The sequence below is a fragment of the Lissotriton vulgaris genome, chromosome 12 (assembly GCF_964263255.1).
Source record: "Lissotriton vulgaris chromosome 12, aLisVul1.2, whole genome shotgun sequence".
Lineage (NCBI taxonomy): Eukaryota > Metazoa > Chordata > Amphibia > Caudata > Salamandridae > Lissotriton > Lissotriton vulgaris.
The window spans coordinates 724,825,379-724,844,293 of NC_141700.1; the positions used below are offsets into that span (position 1 = coordinate 724,825,379).

At 48.1% G+C, this 18,915-nt stretch overlaps 1 protein-coding gene across 2 annotated transcripts in view; it reads left to right on the top strand.

Moving 5' to 3' along the window:
- The first annotated feature begins 5,101 nt into the window (after window positions 1-5,101).
- Window positions 5,102-18,915, top strand: part of LOC147678386 (uncharacterized) — a 138,551-nt gene continuing 124,737 nt past the window's right edge. For both annotated transcript variants that reach the window (XM_086945982.1, XM_086945981.1), the window contains exon 1: window positions 5,102-5,219. The gene's annotated coding sequence lies outside the window, so the exon portion shown is untranslated. The remainder of the gene's footprint in view (window positions 5,220-18,915) is intronic.

Genomic DNA, 18,915 nt, shown 5'->3' on the forward strand with positions numbered 1-18,915 from the left:
CTTTTGTCAAAACTAAACGATGAGTGGGCCCGATGTTGTATATCATGACAGGAGTCTGCATCAGGAAACCCACCTAAAATTGGGCAAACTTCCCCGGCCTACTGATGGCAGGGACCCTGTAATGAATGGACCACCACCTATGACAGCCTGCTGGCAGACTAAGCCCAACCTTTAACTCCACCATTCAGTGTTACTATTAACGGCTGCATTGGTGACAGTGGCGTAACAATCGCCCGCATCCCCTGCAGTATAGCGGGTCGCTGGCCTGAGAGCTCTAGACAGGCATGGAGGATGGGAGGGGGGCCCCCTCCATGTAGTTTGCAGGGGGCCCCCTCATGTTTCGTTACGCCACTGGCAGAAAGGCAGACATTAAGGGCAACACGCAGAGTGTAAGGCCAATTCCAGATGTCCAAGCTTCTAAGAAAAGTATTTACATAAAGACACGTGTGTTTTTCACAGTACCTACCTTTCATTGAGCCAGGAAGTATAGTATACCTCCTGAGGTTCCTTCCACTGTTGATTATAGATGCTTTGGCATCCTCATGAAGACCCAATGGTCAACTTAAAAATATAGAGGTCTAGATGATCATGAAGTGGTATTCCTGAAGAAGGCATTTCACACCAAAAGGCTTGTTGAGGAGATAGTAAATACAAGCCACAGCGCAACTGAAAAACAAAATCTAAAGATGAAATTAGTTAACATAAGCCACAGCTAGTGTGAAAAATGGAAATGAATGACTAGCAGATGATGTATTAATTGTCTTTCAAACCTTGATTAAAACATTGAAGATTGTGTCAACGTGAAAAGAAATTATTGTATACATTAAAAAAATATATAAGACCTAGTAGGAAGTAAATGTGGATGTAAAAAAAAAGTTTTAGCATTCAGATGTTGGTGTGTAAGAATTATACATTTAGGATTGATGGTATGCTAGTGAAGGTGAATGTTGTTTTAACGGGTGGATTTTTTAAATGTATGTGCCAGGCAATAATGATGTCCAGGATATTGTTCGTCAATTGTGAAGTAATGATATTTTGTGCATTTCTATTGATTGACAATAAAAAAACATGAAAATTATGGGATACACTCTCTGGGCCATACATTTTTATGTGTAGATGCATGTATGTATGAACTAAAATTGAAAGTTTGAGGTTGCCGGGGGTTCTTTTTCACTATTATTAGCCTACCCTAGGAATTGCATCAAAGCAGGGGGTCCCTTTCTCTTGAGACAGCTGGAAGTAGAAGTCACCTAATGTCCCTCATGGACTTTGCATTCATCTGACCTCCAGGACTAGATGGATCCCTCTACGGCCAGTGGCATTGACTCCTGTATGCCTTTTGAAGACCAGGTGGGTGAAGGTCTGGACTCAGCTGCCACCCTAATTGCCCTGAAAGAAAGTTAGGAGGCTCTGGGCTTGGGAGTGTGGGCAGTAGGGTGCTCTGCTGACTGCTAGAGGAGAAGACTGGTGCAGGAAGCCAGTAAAACCACCTCCCCGCAGCTTGTGGACCCTCAGAGACAAAGCGGCATGCTGAAAGTGCTTCTAGAGGCTAGAGCTCACTCCAGGAGTGCAGTGAGCCCAAGATCAAGAAAATCAATCTAACGGGCCGTGTTATGCAGCCTTAAAGATTTTACCTTTCCAGAGAAATCAAGCATGTGGCACTTCAAAGTGTGGAAATATCCCCTTGGTAAGCCAGTGCCCAGGGTTCGGTGCAACTTTAATTAATTAAATATTGCGGAAAGAGGCATGCATGGGGATGCCCTACCCAGTGCCTCTTTTGGCCCAGGAGAGTCCATCCACCAGGTCTGGACGCAAAAGGAATGTGGATTGTATGGTAGCCCGGCGAGTGAAGGGCAGGGTCCTAGGACCCCATGCTCATGACCCAGAAGACTGGCAAGCGCACCCTGCTTGCAGACCCCCCCCCCTGGCATGATAGCAGGTATACTCTCTTCGCTCCCGGCCAGGGACAGGGCGGGCTGGAGGAACTCACGTGCAAGACCAGGTCCTGCTGAATGCAGGAAGCCAGCGGGACCCTTGGGCTCCCCCGGGTGCCATCAGTTGCCCTGACTGTGTGTGGGTGTCCCAGGTAAGACTAGACACCGCCAAGCACCCATTTAAAAGAAGGAAAAAAGGCCATAAAAAGCGTGGCATGAAAATAAAACATGGTGCTAGGCCGCTAACTTGGAAAGAGTAGCTAAGCCCACTGTTAAAATATTTACTGGTTCAGCTGGAGCACAGCATAATCCCCTGCAACTGCTTCTTTTCATACTGTTTCTCACCTTGTGGTGTCCCAAGGAGTGGTAGAGGTACCACCAACTTACTTCATGGTGTTGTGAGGAGCTACAGGGTGTACAGCAGGGCTTTAAATGGGCCGGTACTGAGTACCAGCACTTTTTTATTTTGACCTACCTGCACGTCTCAAGAAAAACCTAATACGTTTAATTGGAGAGTACAAGCACTTCTCAGAAACAAGCAGGTACTCTGATACTGAGCACCTTCAGTTCTGTTTTTCCATTTTAAGCAGTGGTGTACAGCAGTCCCCCCTAAGTATGATTTTAATGGCTTCACCCTGTGTCCCTCAGGTTACAAGATAAGTCACCCAGGAGCACATATCAACATTTTTTAAGCATTTCCAGAGCTGGGGCTTGTTGCTTATTAGCTCTGGAGTGAAGGGACGCCCAGTGGTTGGTCCAATGGCTGCATGATGGGGCCTGAAGTGGTCTTAGGAAGACTGTAACACGTTTAATGTTGGTTTGAATACAAAAGCTTTTTTGACAATTTTGTTGATGAACATTGCAATGCTTTATTGAAAATGAATGCACCTCTTTATATCATCTTCTGTCTCGTATGAGGGGGTGATTTTGGGGTTAATGTCACCAAAGATATTTACATCTACCTTATATTTGTAAATGAATGCAAACTACTTAGTAGTGACGGCAATGAATGTACTTTTCCTTTTTCACATAAAAAGCTCTAACTAGGCAATCATTTGATGGGTGTTGTTATTGCTTGCTAGTGAAAGGAGATTACTGGCCCACACCACATCCCCTGAGTAGCCCTTGAACTGCTCTGCTTCGCTACCCTGAGAGAGTCAAGTGCTACAGTGGGGTGTCTGGATATCAGTCAGGAGACAGTGGTGGACCTGTTACCTTCGAGGGCCTCACATCTAATAACCTGATATCTTGCAGTGTTTCATTCTTCAAAGGTGTTTAGTCCATTAATAATGCAGTTACATTTAAAAAGGACATTCAGCCTTAATGAGTAAAGTAAGAAGGTCTCCCCCATGAATGACCTTCTCAGTGTGATTTTTCTCAAGGAACTGAGCCCCAAGGGCATGACTTTCCAGCCTATCCTGCTAGGGATTTGACAACCCCATCCCCCCTTGTAGCTTACAAGGTACAGTAGTCTGTGAACCACCAACTTGAATGCGAGGTAAGGACACCGCAGACAGACCGAACCGGGGCTAGAGACAAGGGCCCCCACTGGCACTGCACCAATTCAGAAAGGACCTCATAACCTGGCTCTTTGAATGACCCCAACGGAGCTTCTCACACCCACACGCCCCCCTCAGTGCTGTGAGACCCTCACGGGTGAGTAGTGTGCTCTACAAAACCCTGATAGATTGATTGAAGGGGAAAAGAGCTGGTAGGTGCACGCCTCAGACGTGGGCGGGAGCAGTGCCAGTCTGCCAGCGGTGCCAGATGTGCACATGTTCAGTGCAGCGTTCTCTGTGTTCCTACTTCAGCAATGTTTTGGTGTCTATTCATTTTCCATGTATTTTTACATGTTGTACCCTTTACAGGTGTGGCTTCTTGTGAAGACATCTATGTCAAGGGGTGTGTGAAATCTATTCATGTGACGCCATTATATGCAAATTAGATCTCGCGCCTAAGAAAAATGTGAGAACTCTGGAAGTGGGATGACGAAGAGTATGGCTTCAGTTTGGCTCCAGTGTAATAAAGATTATTGGTGCGTAATCCGGCCATAAACAAAGACACACACAACATTGTCCTCTTTGCTCTCAGAATTCAATATCGAAAACAGTGCTAACTGGAATGGGACAACAATCAGTGGAAATTCGTTTGATTGTGGGAGATTTCTGCAGTTCTGTGTCGAAAATGTGCTGATTTTACTTAAATTCTGCAACAATAACTAAATAGTTTAAGCCCCCGTCTAAAAGAGCAAATTCATTAAAGCAGAAGAGATATCACCGACTATTGGCAATCATTGTTGTAATTAAAACAAACTGCCCTTTGCAAACGTGATGTTTCAAGAGTAGCAGTGCATGCAACGCGCTTGGCGACGAAAGTCCACTCCAGGCTCTGTGGCACAACTGTCTACGTATGCTGCTGACGTGAGGACAATGTTGTGGCGCTTACAGTCTAAACCTTACTCCTTTGGTCACGGTTTTTATTGCAGAGATCCTTGTATTACCTGCAGGTCACAAGTTAAATTCCTTGTCGTATAGTTTAGTTAGTGAGTTATAAGCATGCGTCAAGGAGGTGAATGCACAGGACAAGAAGTACATTTGAACTATAATGTTTTTAAAGTTGCTATGAAAGAATGTTACTTTTGATAGTCATAAACATTTGTAGTAAATACTGTATAAATAGTTGTTAGTGTTATAACTATTGGACAGATACTTAGACTTTGCAACAATGCATGCAGATTTCTTGCTTTTAAAGCTTGGAAAGGTTGAAACCTTAGCCCCGCCCCTTGCTCCGCCCTTACCCTCCCCACACTCCCCTCCACAGTTAACGCATCTTTTGGTGAGTACCTGTACTTATTTTTTTTTAATTTAAAGCACTTACTCGAAAACCAAACAAAACTGCATAAACACAGCTTAATAAGTAATTTGACTGTTTTGGACGCATCGACATTAGGGTGTAAACATATTAATATATATATATATATTTTTACTGAAATGTCTGTTTGGAGCGTCCCTACGGCGTGACAAACATTGCACAGAAATGCGCGTTGTACATGTTTACTAACTCAAGATGGCCACGCGCTGCACGTGCAGAAAAGCTGAATGTCCGCCCAGCACTGCTGCGTGTGACTTCTGACCCCCGGGCCACGCCCACACTCCAACCCCTGGACAGGGCAGAGTCCTGTGCTGCAGCGGGTTAAGATAGTGAACACGGACGTCCCTCAGCTGGACTGCACGGATGGTGGCGGAGGAACGAATGGGCTGAGAGAGCGCACCTCCCCGACAGCAGGTGAGTGTTATTAATGTATAGAACGCGATTACTAATTGCACCCGAATCATGAGCAACTTTGGAAAATGTATGGCGACTTAGTTGGTGCTGCAAGCATAGAGAACCAGTGATTTACAGTTTAACTAACTATGAGCGCTATGAAATCATCCCGGGTGCCCAGCGCTATAAATATAATAAAATAGGCCAATCTCTCAATAAGCCTACAAACAAACAAAAACAGTAGTTCGAAGACCACTTTATCTGTGGGACATTGCCTTCCAATGCATGTTTTGAGAGCATGCAGAATATCAAAACAATTAAAAAAAACTTGATGTGAATAATTCATTGGCTATTTGCGAAACCTCGTCAAATCGTATTTTTAAGCACACTAAATGGATTTCTAAGCATCCTTCCAGTTTAATTGCTTCCAGTATATGTCTCCATCTGCGAAAACTGTACAAACGAAGACATGCTGAATACCGCAGACACTACTATATTAAAATGCTGTAACGTAACATTAGACTGGCAACTTTACCGTGATGTTCTGTTTTTTAATGCTGGTACTTGTAGTCTTGTTTATTTAGGGCACACGTCCTTAATAACACAGAAGAGGGTGACTAATCAAGTTAGACAGTATTCAAGTGACCTCATGGCGAGTGACATCATAGTGCGTGACATCGCACGTGGCATCACAGCAAGCGGCCCGATAGAAAAGGGGGACCTGCCCAGTTATTTTATTTAGAGCCTCAAACCGAGGTCATTGGATAATCCCAAACAGCTCCAGACAACAGAAAGCAGAAAGGAAACAGGATACAATTGTACACATTTTATTACATAATATAATTATTCAATAATATAGATACAATCAATGTAGAAAATTCATCCATAAAATTCAAAACCTAATTTAATCATAAACAGTCCCACACACCAATCTCAAACATACCTTTAATTTCAGCATACATTCCAAAATAACATACATTCCATACCACATGCACACAACATATCACAGTACATAACAGCAACTGGCTGATCTATGTTTTACAGAATGGACATAAGTTCTTGGGGAGATGGAAAACGGATCAGACAAAATATCCCCAAGAGAAAAAACGCCAAAATATAAGGAAAGACACCATCATTCAAACAATGACAAAGGACATAGTTTCCCGCATGCCAAATTAATGGATCCAGAAATAGGTGGAAACAACCTCTATGGTCTCATACCATTCAAAAGTAGAGGAGCCCTTGTATAGTCACAAGATATGAAATATTCCTCACAGGGCCAGAAGAGGGTTAGGCCTCACCGAGGGTACTTCAATGGGCGATGTCTAAAAGGAAATAACGGAGGTTAAACAGCGTGGCTATATCTCGGGAGTTAGGCCCTTTTATAGTGTCCCCCAGCGGGAATAATCAGGGGGCCGGAGCATAGATACTTACCAAGCATCTTCAAAGCATACCGCCGCAGCACGGGTTCATCTAATGTTTTGTGTGACCAGACATTCTAACTTGAACCTCAAGCTTAGACAGACCATTAATTCCTGTTGGTACCTTCTCAATTTGGACAATGAGAAGGATCATTTCCCTAAACCTATCTTCGCTTTTAGAAGGAATAATAGCCTAAAGAACTTCTTAGTCAGAGGGAAATTACAGGAATCCCCAGGACCCAACCAAACTTCGATATGTGGCCTGGCTCCAGTTACTGGTAACCACCGATGTGGAAACTGTCAAGTTTTTCCTAATGCGCTCACTGGAGAGGTGATTAAGACCCCCACTCGCACTATCTCATTGACAAGAATGTCTAACTGCCGTACGGCCAATGTTATCTATATCATTATGTGCCCTTATGACCTCCCGTACAAAGGCGAAACTGGACGGGAGGTCCGCCTTAGAATTGGAGAACACAGATCCAACATTCGAAACCAGAGACCTGGTGCTCCATTGGTGACCCATTGGCTTGAGATGAATAACTCGGATAAAGAACTTAGGTGGTCCATACTTTTTTTTTTTTTAACTTTATTTTTGTTGCAGGGAGTACACAAATATCATCAGCCCTAAAAAACAGTATCACCGTTCAACCCCCGAGGCTATTCACAAATTATATCTTGTCACACGGCCCTTCAGCCCACATCCCGGAGGCCGGGCGGCGCAGCTTTGATCATTCCCAGTTGCATTTTGCACACTCCTCCATTCGGGCTTGTCGTGTCATGGCTGATCCCTGCATTTTTGTATTTTTATCCCCCCCCCCTCCCCACCCAACTGTGGTCTGTAGAACCAAGAAAACATTCCCCAACTTGTAGCTTGCCACATCGTATCTTTCCAAGCACCTTAATGTGTAGTCATTGATCACTATATCCCGAGTCCCGCCCTCCTACCCCCCTCTTCCCAACAGTATTTCTTAGCACAGTACGTTGCACATCTCTTCAGCAGCCCATCGTCGCTTCTTAATTCCCGTAATCATGTCCTTACGGGGTCATGTTAGGTCTCAGTCCAACCTTTTATTTACACTGTCCAGTTTATTGCCTCTTACTGTCCCACTTCAAGCCCGTGATATTCTCTCCATTTGGCCCACACCTTTCTGAACTTCTTGGGGCAACCCCTCGCCTTATATGTCACCCTCTCCGCTACCATATAAAGATCCAGGCCCCTTCTCCATTACTCTATCTCTGGTGTTTCTGTGGCCCCCCAGTACTTCGCTATATCCCTCTTAGCCACCACTAGTGCCAGTACTAGGAATATGAGTTGCGGGCGTGGCAGGTCCACCTCGATTGTCATGCCCAGCAAAGCTAACTTTGGGTCTCGTACCAGCTCTACACCTAAGACCTCTCCCAATTCCGTTAAGATGTGTGTCCAGTATACCTGTATTTTGTCGCAGGACCATATGGTGTGATAGAAGTCCCCTCGCTGTTGCCGACATCTGAGGCACTTGGGGTCAGTTATTTTTCTGGTCTTAAGGAGGCGCACTCTATCGAAGTAGGTCCTATGGAGCACATTCAGTTGAATGAGCCGCAGCCGTGACTTAATCGCAACCTCCCGGGGGTGCATCAGGACCATCTCCCAATCCAAGTCTTCCATCTCCCCCACCTCTGCCTCCCATATCCCTCTCAATTTCAATAGGTCACCCAACATGTGGTTCGTTAGTGTCTTATATGTGAGGGAGACCTCCTGATGGACCATCTGTTCCTGGAGAAGCCTACCTTCTAGTGGTGCGTATTCCGGTATGTCTGCTAGTGTGACATTTTGGGCCCTCTACGCATGAGCGAACTGAGTGTGCTTAAACAGTTGTGAACAGTGCAATCCAAATTCTGTCTGTAGCATGTGAAATGATTTCAATTCACCCCTGTACACCACATCCCGTATTGTGAAATTCCTATATCGTCCCACCTTTGGAATCCCTTCAATTTCTTTATTTCTGTTAGCCATTGGCATTGCCAGAGCGGCGTCTGACGTGTCAGTCTCCCCTCCCAGCCCATGCGTTTCGTGGCTCGTGTCCACGCCCTCAGAGTGATCGTTGTAGCCGGCAGGAGCGACCTCCGCCCCTTTCCCCCGTATAGGTAGTAATGTACATTATGTGGTGACAACTTATGCCTCTCTAGCGCATAAGTCGGGTGGTCTGCTGGGGTGTGTATCCAGTCATTGATGGGGGTCAGATGTTCCGCCCGGTAGTACGCCTCAAGGTTAGGCAGTGAGATCCCCCCACTATACTGGTGCCGTTGGAGTGTTTGGAGGGCAATTCGTGGTTGCTTCCCCAGCCACAGGAATGAACGTAGGTCCGCATGTATTTTGGAGAGTGTGGTGGCCGGGAGTGGGTAGTACTCATTCTGGAGTGCATAGAGGAACTTGGGGAGAGAAATAATCTTATACATGGCCGCCCTGCCTAGTAGGGTGAGCGGCAGTTGCCTCCATCTGGCCATGTCTTCAATTGCGTCCGTCATTACTCGTTTTACATTCTTGCGGAATGAAAGTGCCCTATCTAGGGTAATATATACGCCCAGGTGCTGAAAGCCGTCTGCGGTAGTGAGCAGCTGCTCGGGTATGGCCCCCCAGTTGTCAGCCCCCCGTGGGTCGTAGAGAACTGACTTATTCCAATTGATGGTGTGACCCGCCCTCGCTCCAAAGCCTTCCAGTTCCCTGAACAGCGTCGGGATCGAGCTCTCGGGTTTGGTAATGTACAGTAGGACGTCATCGGCGTACAATGATATTTTTTCTTGTATTCCCCCTGACTTGTCCCATGTGAAGCCGCTGATGTCTGGGTTTTGCCTGACCCTGGCTGCCAGGACCTCGATCGTTAGTGTAAATAGGAGAGGGGACAGTGGACACCCCTGTCTCGTACCCCTGGAGATCTGGAACTCTCTGGATAATCGGCCATTCACCCTGACGCGTGCTTTCGGTGCAGTATATAATAGTCTTATCCACCCCTGGAATTTTGGGCCCAAGCCGAACCTCTGTAGTGCTGCCATGAGAAAGGGCCAGTGTACTGCATCGAACGCTTTTTCAGCGTCCAAGGATAGAAACCAGTGGGGTTCCTCTCTATCCTTAACTTCTTGGAGCCAATTGTGCGTGCGTCTAAGGTTCAGCTTAGTTGCTCTGTCTGGTAGGAATCCGGATTGGTCCGCGTGTATGAGATCTGGGAGCACCGATCTCAGACGCACCGCCAGGACCGTAGCTAGAATCTTCACCTCCATGTTTAGGAGGGAGATGGGGCGATAGGAGGCACAATCGTCCTTAGGCTTCCCCTGTTTGTGGATAGGGACTATAGTGGCCAGTTTGAGGTCTGGTGGTAGGCGGCCCTCCCGGTAGGAAGCAGCGTACAGGGCTTTGAGGTGGCGCGCCAACAGATCTGAGGTGCGCTTAAAAAATTCCGCCGGGAACCCATTTGGTCCTGGTGTTTTCACCGTTTTAAGTTTATTTATGGCATCCAATATCTCGTCGAGTGTGATTTCCGCCTCTAGCGTTAAACTGGTATCGGCAGTCAGTGTAGGTAGGTCAACCTCCCCCATGTATTGAAGTGCCTCTTCCTCCGTCCCGAGTTCCTGTGCTGTGTAGAAGCATGCATAGTGGGACGCAAAAGCGTCAGCTATCTCCCTTTCAGTATTCACCAGGTCTCCGTCTAACTTTCTAATCTGTTCCACCCATCTTGCTGCCCTTTCCTTCCTGCTTAACCAGGCTAGGAGTTTGCCCGACTTGTCCCCTATGTCGTACAACCGATGTAGTGTTGCCAGGGATTGTGTCCGTGCCTCATTAGAAACTATCTCCCTATATTCCCGCTGTTTGTCTAACAGTCGTCTTAGGGTATTCTCCTCCTTATGTGCCTGGTATTCCTCTTCTAAATGCAGTATCGTGGTTTCTAGTTCCGTTGTCTCTGCAATCTGGCTCCTCCGTTCTGCCCTTAACCTACTCTGCGCCCTGTCTCTGAGGACCGGTTTCAGTGCCTCCCAGAAGGTTGACCCGGAGTCGACTGAGCCTTCGTTCTCCGCCACGTAGACTTGGATGTCGGCCCTAAGTCCCCGTGCTATCTCCGGCTTTTGGAGATCCCAGGCTGCCAGACGCCACTCTGAGCCTCCCTTTCCCCTTACTGACCCCACCTTTGCGTACAATGGCGAGTGATCTGAGATTCCCCTCGCTTTATACTCCACCTCGTCTCCTGCAGCGAGGTATTGCCTAGCCATAAATATGTAGTCCAATCTGGAGAATACTCTATGTGCCCCAGAATAGAAGGAGTATGCCTCTTGAGTAGGGTGGCGCCACCGCCAGACGTCCGTGAAACCCAGGTTGGTCATGTGTTGCGACAGTGCTGTTGGCGCCCCCCCCCCCCTGCGAGTTGGCCCTGTACGGTCTAACTCCTCCGACATTACGTCGTTAAAGTCGCCACCCACTATTTGGAACGTGTCTGCAGTGTCTATAAGGATGGAAGCGATCGCTTTGAGTGTCCGCGCCTGAAGTTTCGGCGGGGCATATACCGAGATCCCTGTGTATGTTTGCCTTTGCCATATTCCCTGTACCCCAGCGTAAGTGCCCTGCGGGTCTATCCATGTGCGTGTCGTATTGAACGGGAATGATTTATTTATCAGCACAGCAACTCCCCTCGAATCAGTAGTATAGCCTGCGTGTGCCAAAACCGTGTATCTCCCTCTTGCTATAAACGCACATTTCTCACCTCTGAGGTGTGTCTCTTGTAGGAGGACAAAGTCCGGGGCCACCCTCTTGATATATGCGTTTACCAGCCCCCTCTTTATTCTAGAACCCAGGCCGTTTACATTCCATGTGAGGAGTGACACCCCCCTGCCCTCCTGTGGTGGGTCAGTTAGTATACCTGCCATGGTGTGGAGTGGTTCTTGCGTTCCGCGGACATCCAGGATATGTGCCAATATTGGTGCTTCAGCTCGTACGATCGTGGCCGCCCCCCCCTGCCCCAACTTTTTGAAAACTTCCCCCCCTGCATCCCCCCCTCCCCACCTCCCTCCCCTTCCAGTCTCATCCCCCCTGAGGGCCGAGCTTTCAGTAGGAGTCGGTCTGTCGCCCACCCTCTCCCTCCCAGTTTTCAGTTATGTCTCACTGTTCCCACCCCGGCAGGATGTAGTACAGTACTTTTGCCGGGTGTCGCGCCCAGGCGCGACCGTGACCAGAATGTGAAACCTTAAAGAAACGCCTTAAACTATCAACAGAAACCCAAAGAAATATATAAAAAAAGAGGAAAGAAGCAAAGGGGTAGTGACAACTTGCGTGCCGTCGTCTTCCCGGCCGACGTTACCATTAGTCCACTTCAGATGCATTCAAGAGTGCGAATCTTGAGTCGAGGTGTCTGCCCCACTCAACTTGTCGGAGTTCTCCTGCTCCAGGTTGTGTATCTCAGTCACTAGGGGGTGGACAGAACTCTGATGACTGGTCAGGTCGTCTGCTTCGGTTTCCGAGTCTCTGAGTTCAATACCGTCTTCGTCGTCTCCTTCCGAGCAGGTCTGTTTGTGATCTCCCCGCAGTCGCCGATCAGCTGTGCTGGAGGCCCCCGGAGATTCCGATCTCCCCCTTCTGCCTCCTGCAGATGCGTGTGCACGGTACGGGGTCCCTGCGGTGTGGGTGAATGTCCTTTTGGATTTCCTTCTTTGTTGTTTGGGCAGGCCCCATTGTGTCTTTTCTCTAACAACTTTGTCCAGTTCCTCGCGACCAGCCGTTTCCCTGCCATTGAAGATCGGCCTCTCCTCGAGCCACTGCCATGCGTCCTCCGGGTGGTTAAAGAAGATTGCTTTGTCTTTGTATATGACTTTGAGCTTTGCCGGGAAGAGCAGCATGTAAGTTATGTTCATGGATCTGAGTTTAGTCTTTACCGAGTCAAAGGAGCGCCTCTGTTTCTACACCTCCTGGCTGTAGTCTGGGAAGATCATGATGTTAGTGTTCTCCAGCCTGATTTCTCCTAGTTTCCTGGCTTCCCTCAAGATCAAGTCCCTATCTGCAAAGTTGAGGAAGCGTGCGATTACCGGTCTAGGTCTCGCACCCTCCGGAGGTTTCGCCAGCAGTGCTCTGTGGGCTATTTCAATCACGAAGCACGTCGAGAAGTGTGCCCCTGGGAAGGTTTCCTTGAGCCAAGTATGCAGGAACGCCGACATATTGGTCCCCTCAATTCCTTCACGAAAACCTACAAATCGCAGGTTGTTGCGGCGTGCCCTATTTTCTGCATCGTCCACCTTCCACAGCAGTTGTGGGTGCGATGCTTGGAGTTCTGCCATCTCCTTCCGGACCGTAGTGATCCGCTTCTCCTATGCGAGATTCTGTTTCCGTCACTCTGGCCGAGAGGTTTCTGAAGTCTTGGCGCAGGAGAGTGACTTCCGATCCCACCTCGCCGATCTTGACCTCCAACGCCGCCCGTGATTCTTGAATGTCCGTTCTTGACGCCTGTATCGTTGCGAGCAGAATCCCAGTATCGACGGGGCCCTCAGATGGTGCGTCCGGGTTCCCTCTGACCTGCTGTGGTGCCGCAAAATTGTCCATAGGGCCTTGTTTCAGTGACCTGGGCGGCGGGTCTTTCTTCCCCATTATTGTTGAGGTGGGTCGGAATTGCGAGGAGATAGGGGTGTACGACCCATCTTGCTAGTGGTACGGTGGCGGTCTTTTCCCCTTCCCCCCCCTGGTCCTGGCTGGGCCTGGCGTTACTGTTCCTCTCCTCCCTCTGGGCGCTACTTCCGCCGCCAGGTGATCGCGGCTATCCTCCAGGGGTGTCCCGGCTAGTACCGCCGATAGCGTAGGTTAGTTCCGCGGCTACCAGAGTTGTTTGCCGTGCTGTTAGTCTTTGAGAGGTGAAGTTATGGTATGCCGCCGTGCAGTAGTGGTGTTCGTAACTTTCACCGCCCCCGAGTGTTGTTAACGGGTACGCTGTGTGTGTTACCCCGGTATCCAGGCGCCGCAGGGTTGAGCCGTCGCTGGGTCGGTGACATAGGATCCGTGGCGCTCTCCTCTGCCTCCCGGACACTGAGCTCACTGCGGGGCCGCCATGTTGGTTCGCTGGGTCGTCCGCCGGCCGCCGCTACTAACTCCGAGTTTTGGGGCTCCGGGGTCGTCAAAACCTCCCGCTGTCTCGAGGACTTGCTTCTGGACTGCCCGCCACAAGTAATTTGGCGGTTTGGTGATCTGTGGCAGTGTTTAAAGTCGGATTTTGACCTCGTCGGCCGGGAGCTCCCGGACCACACGTCTAACACGGCATGCTGTTAGCCACGCCCCCCTCTAGGTGGTCCATACTTGAGAAGATATCCGTGCCACTTGGTATGAATCCGGCGACTGTACGAAAAAAAACCCGTTTTTTTTGGATCTTCTTTCTAGACTCAGTTAAAAGAGGCGTCAATGAGAATGGGCGCCAAAACCTACCCGGGGAGTCCGCTTTCTATGGAGACGACCCTTCCGTTGGTCGTCACGTTCGTGCATCATCCTGTACATTCTTCTCTATATTTCTTGGGTACCTCGATCGGTGCAGTGTTCCCTCAGCCCTCCCTTCGAGAGGAATTTGGCTACGGTCTAGTGCAGCTGTACAATTTTCCCCGAGGAGCATGACGTTCCGATGCAAGGTGAGAGCTTGTTCTTGGGGAGTCGCTCTGTCTCTCCACGTGGCCATCGTGTGTGGGACATAGATCAGCATTGGGTTCTATCTACCTCTGAGACCTTATTGAGGGGTCCTTATTACTCGGTTATTGGTTAGGCTAACAATAACCTTGATTGTTTTTTCTTTTTTGTGAACCGCCAGCCACTAGTGTGACCGCTTAAGGTTTATCGGCTTTTGGCAGTTATGCTCTTCCCCTTTTGGCCCATACGTCCATATCTGGTTGTGCTTTCCTAACTGGGTTAACGGGCGGTGAACGTTTTTAAAGGAAGCGTGGGCTCCAACTTACCTAGTAATCATTTGGGTGATGCTACTTATGGGCACCGTGGCGTTCATACCTCATTTGTGTAAATATGTTTATGTCCCCCCATTGCTTTGTATTCCTTGGCTCCTTAAAATACGAGGGGTTTCGTCTTGTTGTATTATATCACAGCATTACCTGACCCTTGTCGGGTTGGATCTAGCTTAGATTATGCCTTCGTTTTTCTATTTAGAACTTTGAAATCCTCATCTTTGGATCCATTTGAAGGCCGACGCGTCCCCGCCTCCTTCCATCCCTTGACGTTCCTGGGGACCCGTTCCCTAGATAAAACATTAGATGAACCCGTGCTGCGGCGGTATGCTTTGAAGATGCTTGGTAAGTATCTATGCTCCGGTCCCCTGATTATTCCCGCTGGGGGACACTATAAAAGGGCCTAACTCCCGAGATATAGCCACGCTGTTTAACCTCTGTTATTTCCTTTTAGACATCGTCCATTGAAGTACCCTCGGTGAGGCCTAACCCTCTTCTGGCCCTGTGTGGAATATTTCATATCTTGTGACTATACAAGGGCTCCTCTACTTTTGAATGGTATGAGACCATAGAGGTTGTTTCCACCTATTTCTGGATCCATTAATTTGGCATGCAGGAAACTATGTCCTTTGTCATTGTTTGAATGATGGTGTCTTTCCTTATATGTGGGTCTCGGGCCTATGTGAACACACATCTAGATTGTTCTTTGTGGACACTTTCCATCCTAATCCTACTTTTGTCTCTTCTCCCACTGAGGTATATCTGGATCTTTTCTCGCTTCTTGTTACCTTAATTCTTAATTCTCTCTACTAGTGGATTCTTTATTAAACGGATGCAGTTTTTATATTGTAGCATATCCTTGGCATATTGATTTATTCATATTCTTGAAAAATTTACATTCTTATTTTGAACAGTTCAATGGACAGTTACAAATCCCTTTGAATGCCTATATATTAGGACGTTTTGTCTCTTTGCTGAAACATGTGTATGTTTTTATTTCAGAACTCTGTGTCCCACATTGATGAAGGTGTAGCCCCGGCTGGGGCCACACACCGAAACGCGCATTGGCGTTTTTTTCTCCTGGGGATATTTTGTCTGATCCGTTTTACTGTGCTATGTTGTGTGCATGTGGTATGGAATGTATGTTATTTTGGAATGTATGCTGAAATGATAGGTATGTTTGAGATTGGTATTTGGGACTGTTTATGATTAAATTATGTTTTGAATTTTATGGATGAATTTTGTACATTGATTGTATCTATATTATTGAATAATTATATTATGTAATAACATGTGTACAATTGTATCCTGTTTTCTTTCTGCTTTCTGTTGTCTGGAGCTGTTTGGGATTATCCAATGACCTCGTTTTGAGGCCCTGAATAAAATAACTGGGCAGGTCCCCCTTTTCTATTGTGTTTCTTGTACTTCCCCGCCCTCCTGCCCTTTATCCAGTGGGGGTCCCCCTTCTTTCTAGTGATCACAGCAAGCAGCATCACAATTCATGACGTCCCGTTGAAGCAAAGGCAAGTTCAGGCAGGAGACAGCCAAAATAAAGCCAATTTTGGCTTAAATAATTTAGAGTTTCCCGCCTGAATTAGGTCTGTTGGCATGTATGAAGAAGTGACATCGGATCTTAACCCCTTCCATGCTCATGACAAGGTCAGCTCGTCATGGGTGTTACCTGCGCTGTGCGTTTGACGAGCTGACCTTGTCATGAACAATGGGAATTGTAAGAATGCAGCACAGGACGGGAAAACCCCTTAGCAGCCAAGGTGTTAAGACCTCACATATATGTATAGCATGTCTATCATGAGTACCTTTGTGCGCATTACAATATTGAACTATTTAGCTTTTTGCGACAGGATTGTGCACAAAAAGTGACTTACCCCCTCATGTGTCCACCCCGTCCCAGTCATTACTACGTGAGGCAGTCCTGCCTCCACCCAGCCAATCACAGCACCAGTATTTCCATACTACATAAGCCCCGCCCACCTACCGCCATGCCTGTTTTTTTTCCGCTCCGACGGCAGTCGGAACCCTGGTGCTCCCAGTTCCGGTCCCTGGATCCAGTTTCCTTTGGCGGCGGGGCGGTTCCGTGAGTTTTTCTTGTGTGTTTCTTTGTTTAGCATTGTGCTGTTTATTTCTTGAATGCATGGCGCGGCCGCTTCGGTTTTCTGGTCGGCCGAGCTCCTGTTCTGGGGTCAGGGGTGGGGAGTTTTGATGGTGTCCTGGCCTCGGGTCATTCCGGCACTGCTGCACTATCGCAGCGTCCGTCCCCCCACGGCCATTCACTTTTGAACTGTGACTGTGGGTGGAGACTTGAGGGCTGCCCTCTTTTTTTAGTTCATTCACCGGTCTCACCTTTACGTGATTGAATGATTGGGGTCAGTATTTAGTGGAGGTTGCTGGGCACTTCCTTTGTTGTGGTGATTTCCTGTTCGGTTTCTTCTGGGTTTTTTCACCATGAGTGAAGGGGCTTCTTCTGCTGTACCGGCTAAGGCTGTTTCCAAGCAGCATAATGTTCAGGATCTGCAGGAGGACAACGTTTTGCAGATTTCTAGGGCTGATTTGCAGGACTTAATTAATTCTGCTGTCCAGTCTGCGGTGCTGGAGCCTGCGGCTAAGCGGGCTAAGGATGATGAGGAAGACATGGACAATTCCCCTAAGGGAAAGTACGTCCAGGGCAAAGTTTTCTCTGACATGTTGGTCCATATTCGAGAGGTGCTTGGGTTTGACCCTAAATCCCTGACTGTGGAGAGATTTAACGCACAGTATAGTTCGTCCGTGGTGGATGACCTCCCCTTCCATGAATGTCCTGAAGGATATACTTACAAAAGAGTGGCTTGAGGTGGATAATCAGGGTATTCCGCGATTCCTGGGGAATCGGTATTGCCTGGAGGACTTTGATTCCCAGTTTCCTGCGATTCCTAAGGTTAATTCTCTTTTGTCATGTATGGCTTCGTCCTCTTCCTCTTTATCTTCGGAGTAGGCTTCCCTGTCTGATCCGGTGGAGCGTAAGGTGGAATCTGCTCTCAAACATTCTTACGCCGCTTCTCACTTTGGGGTGCGTTCTAGCACTTATGCAGCCTATGCGTCGCAGGTCCTGCTCAAAGATTTCGAGAAGCTATTTGACTGTCTTCGGGATCAAGGGGACCCTTCTACTGTGTTGGCTCAAATGGAGATTTTGGCGCAATTCCTGTCTGATGTCACTTTTGATTCCTTGTGGGCTTTCTCCTCTGCTGCTGGGGCGGTGGTGGCTGGGAGGAGGTCTCTGTGGACAAAGCCTTGGGGTCTTAAAGCTGCACAGAAGACCTTAGTCCATAAACTGCCTTTTGAGGGTCCCCGTCTCTTTGGGGATGCCTTGAATACGATGGTGCAGCGCTCTGCGGAGGAGAAGAAGTTGTTGAAGCATTTTCAGCCTGCTCCTAAGAAAATGTATTCTTTCCAGAAGCAGGGATTTCAAGGCGTTTTGTCCTTTTAGCCCTTTCGTGGTCGGGCCTGTGGTCGGGGGGCCGCGTTCCATTATAAATCCCGGCCTCCGCAGCAGCAGCATCCTCCCTCTGGTGCTGGACAAAAGTGACTATGCCACTGTGGAAGCTCGTCGTATGTTTCTGGACTGTTTGTCAGCTCTGATCTCCGATCAATGGGTCTTGGCTGTCATCAGGTGGGGTTACCAGACTCCCTTCCGGGGTCCTCCCACTCTGGATTATTTACTGGTTACCCCGTTGTCAAGAGACCCCGTGCGATGGTCTGCCATGTTGTCCGGTGTCTCAACGTGCAGTGAATTGGGCCCCCCTATCTGCCACTATATCTCTTGGGAGTCCGTGCAGCCGAACAACATTCACTTGAAGAAGGTGAGCTAGCTGACCTGCTGTGGGGACCTGATTACACGCTATAAAGTGCCCCATTTTGGTTAAATAATCAACTACCACTAATATAGCCGTCTTCCCCTGGTCTTTCGGGAGACCCACAATGAAGTCCACCAAGATCCTTTCCCATGCGTATTCAGGTGTGGCCATGGTTTGTAACAGCCCCTGAGGTTGTTGCCGATCAGTCTTCATCTGGTTGCACTTCATACATTCGGTCACCCACTGACGTATGTCAGGCCTGATGGAAGGCCACCAGAATTGTCTTTGCGGGCAGGGAACATTGTGACACCACAAAAACACGGTTTTACGCAAAGGTTTCGTAGGGATGAGAGCTTGCGTTCCTCTCAGAGGTATTCCCTGCTTTACTTTCCATTCAGGATGGTGTCGAAGCCAGGTTCTCCACACACAGGTCTGTACTCCTTTTCTCACTCCCATCAGGAAATCGCTGGTTTGGGTAACACATATGAACTTGGATGGTTC